Genomic DNA, 10,063 nt, shown 5'->3' with positions numbered 1-10,063 from the left:
GTGGAAAGAGCAGGAGTGGTAACGCCAACCAGGTCCGCAGCCCCAGCCTCCAGCTGGGTTTTCAGTCCTAGGGAGCAGCATCCCCTCCAGCCCCCACACTGGAGCCCATGTCCCCTATAGCCCCTGTCACCAGCCTGCTCCAGAGAAGCAACACCTGTGAGGAATCCGGCTGAAGTCAGTGGTGCTTCTTTACCTGAGTCAATTTTGGACACTTACTCTTAAGAACTAGTGAAGTGGGAAAGCACTTAACTACAGTTCTTTTGCTTTTATCTCAACACAATTCTATGTGAGCTTGTAAATCTCACCTAATTTAATTGACCTTGAGTTTCCTTGCAGTCCTTCAAACCTGAGATGACCTGGAAAAAGTAAAAAAAAAAAAAAAAAAAAAATAATTGCATTAACTTTGAGACTTGTATGTCAGAGTGCCATGCCTTCCAAATGCAATGGCTTCACTTGTTCATTACCCTGATGTTTACTAACAACATATTCTATTTCAGGAAAATGTCTAGGTGCTTGGGATGCATCACAGAACAAAATGAAGATCCTGTTTTGGTTATATAATGAATAAAATTTAATAAAGTCAAATCACCTAAAAGGGTTGATCAAAGAAACAAGAGAAAGCAGTGCGTGATAATCAGAACTGATGCTGCAGATATTTACCTGTTTATCCTCTTGGTACAAACAGCTGAGTAAAACCAATGGTCGGTATTTTTTTTGGCTTGTGAGTCTCTGTAATTTTGAATGAAGCTCAAGGATGGGATGTTTGTAGAAGCAAAGGTTCAGGTATGCCCCCTTCTCTCACCTGTGCCAAGACCCCACGGGAATCATGTTAGTATCCAGATAGTGGTCAGCTCCTCCGTCTGGCTCCTGGGTAGAACAGCTTAGTTGGAGTCCAAGAGGAAATAGCATGGCTTTTATCTGCATGTAGCTCCCGGGGGAACCTTTGTCCTCAGGTCCTTGTGGAGACTAACAAGCTGGCAGACCTAGCTGTCCATCAATTCATATTAAGGGTTGGTACCAAGACAGCAAACCATGAGTTCTGAGACCCAGTCTGTGTCTTGCTTGAGTGAGGCAATAGTTCATTCTGAACACCAGCTTCTGAATCTCCCAGGGGGGTGACTTTACTTAAACACTTGATAGGAAGTCAGCTTGGTGATGCACACCTATTATTCCAGCCATTCAGCTGGTGGAGGCAGAAGGATCAACAGTTGCATGCCAGCCTGGGCAACTTAGCAAGACCCCTTCTCAAAAACATGAAAAAATAAATTTTAAAAAAAGGGGTGGGTGGTTGCTGGGGATGTAACTCAGTGGTAAAGCACCCCTGGGTTGAATCCCTGGTACCAATTGTAAGGTTCCATATGCAGTCCGATCCACACCAAAGATGGCCCCTGAGCGGCTTCTTCTTCCCATAAGTCTCGGCTTCCCACCACCTATTTTCCCACCAGCGGCAAGCCCGACCAATCAGAAACCCACACGCCACTTTCTCCCTTAACCCGGAAGCCCCAAGAGTATATATGTAAGCCTCATCTTGTAATAAAGCGGACTTCTCCGGTGACTTGCCAACCGTCTCCATCTTTATTGTTGCCGAAACCCGGGACGGAGTTAGCCTTCAACGGCACTCCGTTCCTCTGTTGGCAGGCCACCCTCGTCCTCTTGCTCTGGCGCTAGCTCTCGACACTCAACACCGGCTTCGAAAATTCGTAAGTTTCCCCCTGGAAGAGCACACCTTACCTCAGCTATATGCGGGAGTACTAGCCGTGACCGTCCGGTAGCCTCCCGACGCTGAGTTAAGGGGGGACAACCTCCCACCACGACCTTCATGGTCACAGTGGACCCCTGTGCCCTTCCATCAGAACACAAAAGAGGCCAATAGAAGACACTTTATGAGGAGTGAGGAGCTTAATCTACCCCCGGGGAACCCCAGTCACCTTTCCTCTCCAACTGCCTAAATCCAGTACTGGTAACCTCGTGGCCATCCGGGTTCCTTACCCCTTTGGGAATAGCGATCGAGGTGACGATCTCCATCGCGCTTTCCCTTCCGTTCCGTCTCCGGAACCTCCGGATCCTTCTCAAGGCATTGGGGACGCCCTTTACCTTGTAGATTGATCCCCCTCCAGGTCTCTCTCGAGGCATTGGGGACGCCCTTTACCTCGCAGACTGCTCCCTCCTCGCCCGAGGTCTTCCGCTCCCTACACCCTTCTTCCCTCTAACCATGGGGACCTCCCCATCTTCCCCGGTGGCAGACACGCCCCTCCAGTGTCTCCTCAAAAATCTAGGACCTCTTTCCCTTAAGCCTGACATCAAACCCAAATTATTGACAAAATTCTGCACTCAGGATTGGCCCCATTACCCTCTAGATAACCAGAACAAATGGCCCCCTGAAGGCTCTTTAGATCCAAATCTTTTAAGGGACCTTTTCAACTATTGCCAGCGCCTGAACAAGTGGAAGGAGATCCCTTATGTCGAAGCTTTTAGGTTACTATCCCAAAACCCCTCACTTTGCACTACTTGTTCTCCCTCCCAGGCTCTTCTGGCATGTAAGATTGCTTCCCCATTGTCCTCCCCTCCCCCATCCTCCTCTCTTGATTCTTTTGACCCGGCCGATGAGCCTCCCCCTTATAGGGCCCCTCCTCTCAACCCTATACTCCTGGAGCCACCTTCCTCCCCTCTCCCCCCCCCCCGCCGCCTTGGCTCCCGCACCCATAGCTCCTACACCCACCGCTCCGCCTATTTCCTTCAGCCCGCCGCTCACGCGCTCCCATGGACCCCCTCCGGCCCCTCCCACTTTTATGGCCCCATTAAGGGAGGTAGCTGGAGCTGAAGGTATTGTCCGTGTCCACGTCCCCTTCTCCCTGGCTGATTTATCTCAGATGGAGCGCAAATTGGGCTCCTATTCCTCCGATCCTACCACTTACATAAAGGAACTCAAATGGATTTTACAAGCCTACAGCTTAACTTTTAAAGATATATTTATGCTCCTCACCAACACCCTCCTGACCGAGGAACGGCGACGAGTTTGGGATGCAGCTCAAACTCATGCGAATGAAACACATCGCATAGACCCTACTTTCCCTCTAGGCCCTAAAGCGGTCCCAGAAATCGATCCACAATGGGACTACAATACAAATCAAGGCATACAAGCCTGAGATCGGTTTGCCTCGTGTCTCATTGTGGATTTAAAAAAGGCGGCCCGCAAAGTAGTTAATTTTCAGAAGGTCCAGGAAATTATCCAAAAAAAGGATGAAACCCCCACTGAGTTTCTAGAGAGGCTTACTCAGGCCCTCAGGCAATATATCACACTGGACCCGGACACAGATGAGGGCCGTCATATCCTTATGACCAGTTTCCTAGCTCAGTCCTACCCCGACATTAAGGCCAAATTAAAAAAAATTGGAACATGGACCGGCAACTCCTCAAAGTGAGATTCTGTTGCTGGCCTTTAAGGTTTTCCATGGATGAGATGACGAAAAAGAACGCCTAAGGCATAAGGCCAGGCAAATTGATTTACTAATGGTTGCTCAAATGATCAGGGGGACTCCTCATCCTGTTCCCCATTCCCGATCCCTACAAGGGCCCCTCCTGGAGCTTGCTTTAAATGTGGAAAAGAGGGTCATTGGTCACGCTCCTGTCCTCAGCCGTGGCCCCCCAATAAACCCTGTCCCAAATGTAAACGAACAGGACATTGGGGCTCCGATTGCCCCTTCTCCCGAAGGGGTGAAGGGCCAATCGCTAGAATGCCCCCCCTCTTGTCCTCCGATAGTGGGATTGGCTGAAGAGGACTGATGGAGCCCTGGGCCACACCCGACCCTCAATATCACCACTCGCGAGCCTAGGGTAACCCTTGTAGTGGATGGCTGGTCTGTCACCTTTTTATTAGATACAGGAGCAACCTTCTCACTTTTGACAGAGTTCCATGGTGCCACCACTCCTAGTTCCACTCCTATTGTCGGGGTAGGAGGGAAACGCATATATCCACTCAGAACTCCCCCACTTCTGTGTCGCCTTAAGAATTCCTTTTCACATTTTATCCACTCCTTTTTAGTCATGCCTCAATGCCCAATTCCCTTGTTGGGACGGGACATTCTTTCCCAATTCAAGGCGTCTATTTCCTTCCCACTTTTTGATGCCTCTACTTCCTTTTTTATGGCCCTATTGCAGGATCCTACCTCCTCACATCCACGAATTTCCCACCCTGTTAACCCCTCAGTTTGGGACATGGACAATCCCTCCATAGCTCAGTGCCCCCCAGTCTCCATCCAATTACGGGACCCTACCAAATTTATTCATCAGCCTCAGTATCCCTTAACCACCTCTACCCTTCTCGGACTTTCTCCCATTATTTCTGACCTTCTTCACAAAGGATATCTACGTCCCACTCAGTCCCCCTATAACACCCCCATTCTGGGTATAAAAAAACCCAATGGTTCCTACCGTTTGGTACAGGACCTCCGCTCCATAAATGCTGTTGTCATACCCATCCACCTTCTTGTTCCCAATCCCTACACTCTACTCTCTCTCATCCCAGCTTCTTCCACTCACTTCTCAGTTCTGGACTTGAAGGATGCCTTCTTTTCTGTACCTCTAGACCCTTCCTCACAGGACCTTTTTGCCTTCACATGGACCGACCCCCACACACGACACTCCGAACAGCTCACTTGGACGGTTGTTCCTCAGGGTTTTAGGGACAGCCCACATCTATTTGGACAGACCCTCTCCCATGACCTCAAAAATTTCTACCCCACTTGTCCTCTTTCCACACTTTTGCAGTATGTTGATGATCTCCTTCTCTGTAGCCCTTCTTGGGATATCTCTCAATGGGACACGGCTGCCTTGCTTAACTTTTTGGCCCAACATGGATACAAAGTGACACCTTCTAAAGCTCAAATCTCAGCCTCCCAAGTCACTTACCTAGGGTTCTTACTCACACCACAACATAAATCCATTACAACTGACAGGAAACAAGCCCTTTCGTCCTGGCCCGTACCTAAAACCAAGGCTGAAATTCTCTCTTTTTTGGGCTTAGCAGGGTATTTCCGTGCTTGGATCCCTAACTTTTCTCTTTTAGCCAAACCCCTTTACGATCTCTCTAAAGGAGACCCAAATGAACCACTCCCCTCCTCCCCTAAAACATCTTTTAATAACCTATGTCTCAAACTCCTATCTGCCCCTGCATTACACTTACCAGATTTAACAAGGTCCTTTCTTCTCTATGTTCATGAAAATCAGGGACAGGCCCTAGGGGTACTGGGACAAATGCAGGGCCCCACATTTGCCCCAGTAGCCTATTTATCAAAACAACTTGATCCCACAGTAAGGGGATGGGCCCCTTGTCTCAGGGTCCTTGCAGCTGCCCAAAAACTACAGCAGGAAACTTTTAAACTTACTTTTGGAGCCCCCTTAACTATATGCTCTCCACACCATCTAAAGGATCTCCTAGCTTACAAGTCCCTGCATACTTTACCCCCCTCACGAGTTTTAGCCCTAATTACTTCCTTTTTAGAAAACCCTTCTATATCCTTCCAATCCTGTTCTCCTCTCAACCCAGCCACTCTTCTTCCTGTTCACCCTACCCCAGAGCCTCCACTTCACAACTGTCTAGAAACATTACAATCCTTAACTCATTCTCCCTCTACCATTGTCGAGGGCCCCTTACCCCATGCGGATCACAATTGGTTCACGGATGGATCCTCATATAGAAGTCCAACAGCCCCCAAAGCTGGTTATGCCATAGTCTCCCTAACAGCCACTATAGAAACCCAACCTCTCCCTCCGGGTACCACCAATCAGCAAGCTGAACTTATCGCGGCAACTCGAGCATGCATTCTGGCCAAAGGGAAAACCCTAAACTTATACACCGACTCTAAATATGTGTTCCACACACTCCTCTCCCATTCGGCAATATGGAAAGAGAGAGGATTTATGACAACTCATGGGAACACCATTACCAATTCTGACCTAATTCACAAGCTATTACAAGCGTCCCAACTACCCACGCGGCTCGGAATTATCCACTGTAAAGCCCATAAGAAGGACAACTCTCCTTCTACACAAGGAAATCGATTAGCTGATGCTGCTGCCAAGAACATAGCATTTAGCAAGTCATCTGAGACCCCACCCCCCATTCTTTACTTGTCCTCTCCCAGTCCAATCCCGGACAAGAAACTTCTCTTTCAAATGCTGCATGACCTGTTTCACTCCAGTCCTCAAAGCCTGTCTCGTTTCTTACAATCCTTCTTTCCTCTCACATCCCAAGATAGAGAAATGCTAAAACAACTTTCTCAAACTTGTGTTATATGCCAAAGAACCAACCCTAACACCACTACAGTTCCTTACCCATATCCCTCACATCAAGCCCGCGGTTCCATTCCGGTGGCAGACTGGCAAGTTGATTTCACACACATGCCTCCTGTTCGCCGACACCGGTACCTCCTAGTTTTCCTAGATACCTTTAGTGGCTGGATTGAGGCATTTCCTACTACCAACAAAAGGGCCTCCACTGTCGCCAATCACCTCCTTACCTCCATCATTCCACGCTTTGGGATGCCTACCTCCCTTCAATCAGACAACGGACCGGAATTCACAGCTCAAGTAATCCAATCTCTCTCTCAATCTCTAGCCTTACCCTGGCATCTACACTGCCCATATCGTCCTCAGGCCTCAGGTAAGGTTGAGAGAGCAAATTGATCCATAAAGGAGACTCTCACCAAACTTTCCCTAGAACTCCACTTAGACTGGATTCGCCTCCTCCCTCTGGCACTCTTTAAACTACGCTTACTTCCAAAGAAACCTACCAATTTGTCCCCTTTTGAGGTGATGTATGGAAGATCTCCTGTACCCCCCAGAATCGTTCCTACCTCCCTAAACATCCCAAATACCCTCAGCCTCCCTCTCCTTTCTCACCTTAGAGCTGAACTTAGGAAACATCAAGACTTCCCCATCCTCTTGTAACCTCCCCTCCTCCCTCCTTGAACCCAGGGGATCTTGCCTATTATACTCCACCAACCACACCTGAACCCTTATCTCCTAAATGGTTGGGATCATACCCAGTAATCCTTAGTACCCCCACCGCAGCTAAACTCATCCTATCTTCTAACGAGACCACTCCTTGGATCCATATTTCCAGGTTAAAACCCTGCCCGGCTGACCAAGGAGACTCACCCCCTACTCCTCTGGATCCTGACCCTATAAATACGGGCAAGCCGAACATCTACACCAGTTCCGTGGATCCCTCTAATCCTTTGAAACTCCGTCTCGCGCGCCTCTCACCCATTCAGGAGGAATGATAACTTCCTACCTTTCTGCTTTTTTCCCCTTCTTTTCCCTGACCCTAGCTGGATTTGGTCCACCTGTCAACAAACTGGAACTCATTAAAACCCTATATGGACAACCCTGTGCAACTTGCCTCAACCCCGGGAGCAGTGACCATCACAGGGAAAAATTATGTAGTTGCCTCCCTCTATTAGGTCCACTTATTGGAGTTCTTTGCATCATTTTCTTCCTCCCCTGTCTCATAAGGTTCGTTAGAGACCAAGTACAAAAAATTTCTAACCAAGCCTTTAACCAGCTTCTCCTCAGGAACTATCAACTGCTACCTACTGGGAACAACGCCTGGTGACGTCCTGCTATGATGGACTTCCCCCAACTTCTTCCGAGGCTAATATCCTTTCTATGGACCTTGGACACTGATGCATGGCTCCTCCACCTGACTAATGACTATAATGAATTCCTAGACCAAATTGAGGACTTATGGCTCCAAGGGAGTTTTATGGATTTTACGGGGGACGAAGTAATATATCTGACATGGCTTATTATACAATATAATAGCCAACGCTTTGTTCTCCCCTCACAACCAACCCCCCTGCCCCGGGCCCCTTGACGACGCCCCTGATCAGCAGGAAGCAGCCAGATTGAAATTCAATGTCCCAAATTCCCATAAACCAAAGAGGGGGGAATGTAAGGTTCCATATGCAGTCCGATCCACACCAAAGATGGCCCCTGAGCGGCTTCTTCTTCCCATAAGTCTCGGCTTCCCGCCACCTATTTTCCCGCCAGCGGCAAGCCGGACAAATCAGAAACCCACACGCCACTTTCTCCCTTAACCCGGAAGCCCCAAGAGTATATATGTAAGCCTCATCTTGTAATAAAGCGGACTTCTCCGGTGACTTGCCAACCGTCTCCATCTTTACCAATAATAAAATATTTAAAATTAAATACTTCATAGGCCTTCATAAGGACCAGAATCAAATCAGATACCATAATTGACCTTTTTTTTTTTGAAAAACGGTGAGTTTTCTTTATCTCTCCTCCTCAGCTGCAGCCGCCATGCTGGGTGTGTGGAACCATAACACTGCAGGTAATATTAATGGTGTTATAGTTTAAAGTGCTTATCCTCCGGTTATGTATTATCTGAACAAAGAGAACCTGGCAACCACGAACTACCTGGCCCAGGAGCCAGCGACCCCCTCCTAAGGAAGGACCCTCAGTGAGAGGAGTGGGCGGCCACCATACTGATGAGGAAGCGTGAAATTTTAAAAATCGTAGCATAGGGAGTCTACCAGCTGAGGACAAGGGTTCGCTTGTAGTTTCAGCTACTTGGAGGCGGAAGCAGGATTACGTGAGCCCAGGAGTCCAAGCCCAGCACTCCAATCATCCCTCGAGTTCCTGCACCGCCTGCTGCTCCGGTGTCTGAATCCCTAGCGCCACACACACTCGGTGTCCAGATCAGCAACAGGCCCGTGGTCCCCACTGTGCGCACATCGGTGGGCCAGGGCGCCTTGGCGCTCCCTTCGCCGGGACGGCTGACCTAGGCAGGAGAGCGCCCTGGGGGAGCTGAGGGAAGGTGGCCCACGCGGCAGCCCTGGGAGACCTCGGGGCACCATGGCCAAGCATGGCATCCCCAGGCTTCCACGGGAGCTCCCTGCGGTTGAAGCGCGCGGCCTCGGAATGGTGTCCCGCCCGCCCTCCTCCAAGGCCCGGGACGCGGCGCCTCCCTACCCAAGAGCACGCCATCGTTCAGGGCCTGGTTCCTGCAGCGGTCTGCGACCTGGCAGCTCCAGGCGGCCCAGTGTCCGCTCTTCCAGTGTCCCTTCTGCTTTCCCCACTGACGAGGTCTCCCTTGCGGATCCCCTGAAGCCTGCTGCGAGGCTGGTTTCCCCAACCCGTGACTTTGCGCTGGGTTTCAGGAGCATGCCACTTCAGTCGGAATGGCTGGTGCATTTGTGCATTTTGGGTTTCTGCTCGCTGGAGGTGGAAGTCAGCGAAAGCGTCCCAAGTGGGTCCACACCCAGCTCCGGCGCTGGAGCCCCAGAGCTGAGGCCTGGTCACTGCCGTGCTGCTTGCACGCCTTCAGATTGCCGTCTGCCATTAAGATGACGAAGTGTTAGGGCCAGCAGCATCGCGCCTCTGAGAAATCCGTATGAAATGAACGTCAGCCGAGCTTTCTGGACACATTTGGTTTGGGGGCTGCTGTTATTACCACACAGCACTGTGAACGTTTGGGACATCAGAGGTTAGCAGGGCAATTCTGGTCACCTGACTTGAGTTCAGGTTCACTATCCTGAGATCAGACCTGTGCTGCAAAGGGAGCTCAGGCCTTAGCATGGGCCATGGCAGGCACTTGGCTCCCTCATTCTGCAGGACAGCTCAGGCCAGAGCTAGTGAGGACCACCATGAACTCTGCTCAGCAAACTGAGCTCTGGATCCTTCTGGCTGACACCATGGAGTCTCTGCAATTTTATGACTCAGTACTGGCCACAGCAGGCAGGGATGGCCTAAGGTGCTCTCCAGGTGTTGTCCAGCTGAGCCTTGGCAGACTCCCTGATGGGGTAGCAAGCACCCCTCAGAAGGAGAGGCTGGTCAACCTGGTCTTCTAGCCTTACATTTATTTCTCTGCAGTGCTCCTGACCCTTCATGTTTACAAGTAACTGCAGATGCAAAATAAATTCCTGAATTTAGAGAGAAAAAACACATAGCAATATTCAAATTCCCCTGAAATAAATTAAATCAATTATCATGATTTTTTCACTAGGTAATGAAAATATGGACCTCTTTGATATGTGCAGGG

The sequence above is a fragment of the Sciurus vulgaris genome, assembly GCF_902686455.1.
Source record: "Sciurus vulgaris genome assembly, chromosome: 6".
Classification (NCBI taxonomy): Eukaryota; Metazoa; Chordata; class Mammalia; order Rodentia; family Sciuridae; genus Sciurus; species Sciurus vulgaris.
The sequence above is the reverse complement of the archived record's forward strand: the minus strand, read 5'-3'. Positions refer to the sequence as shown.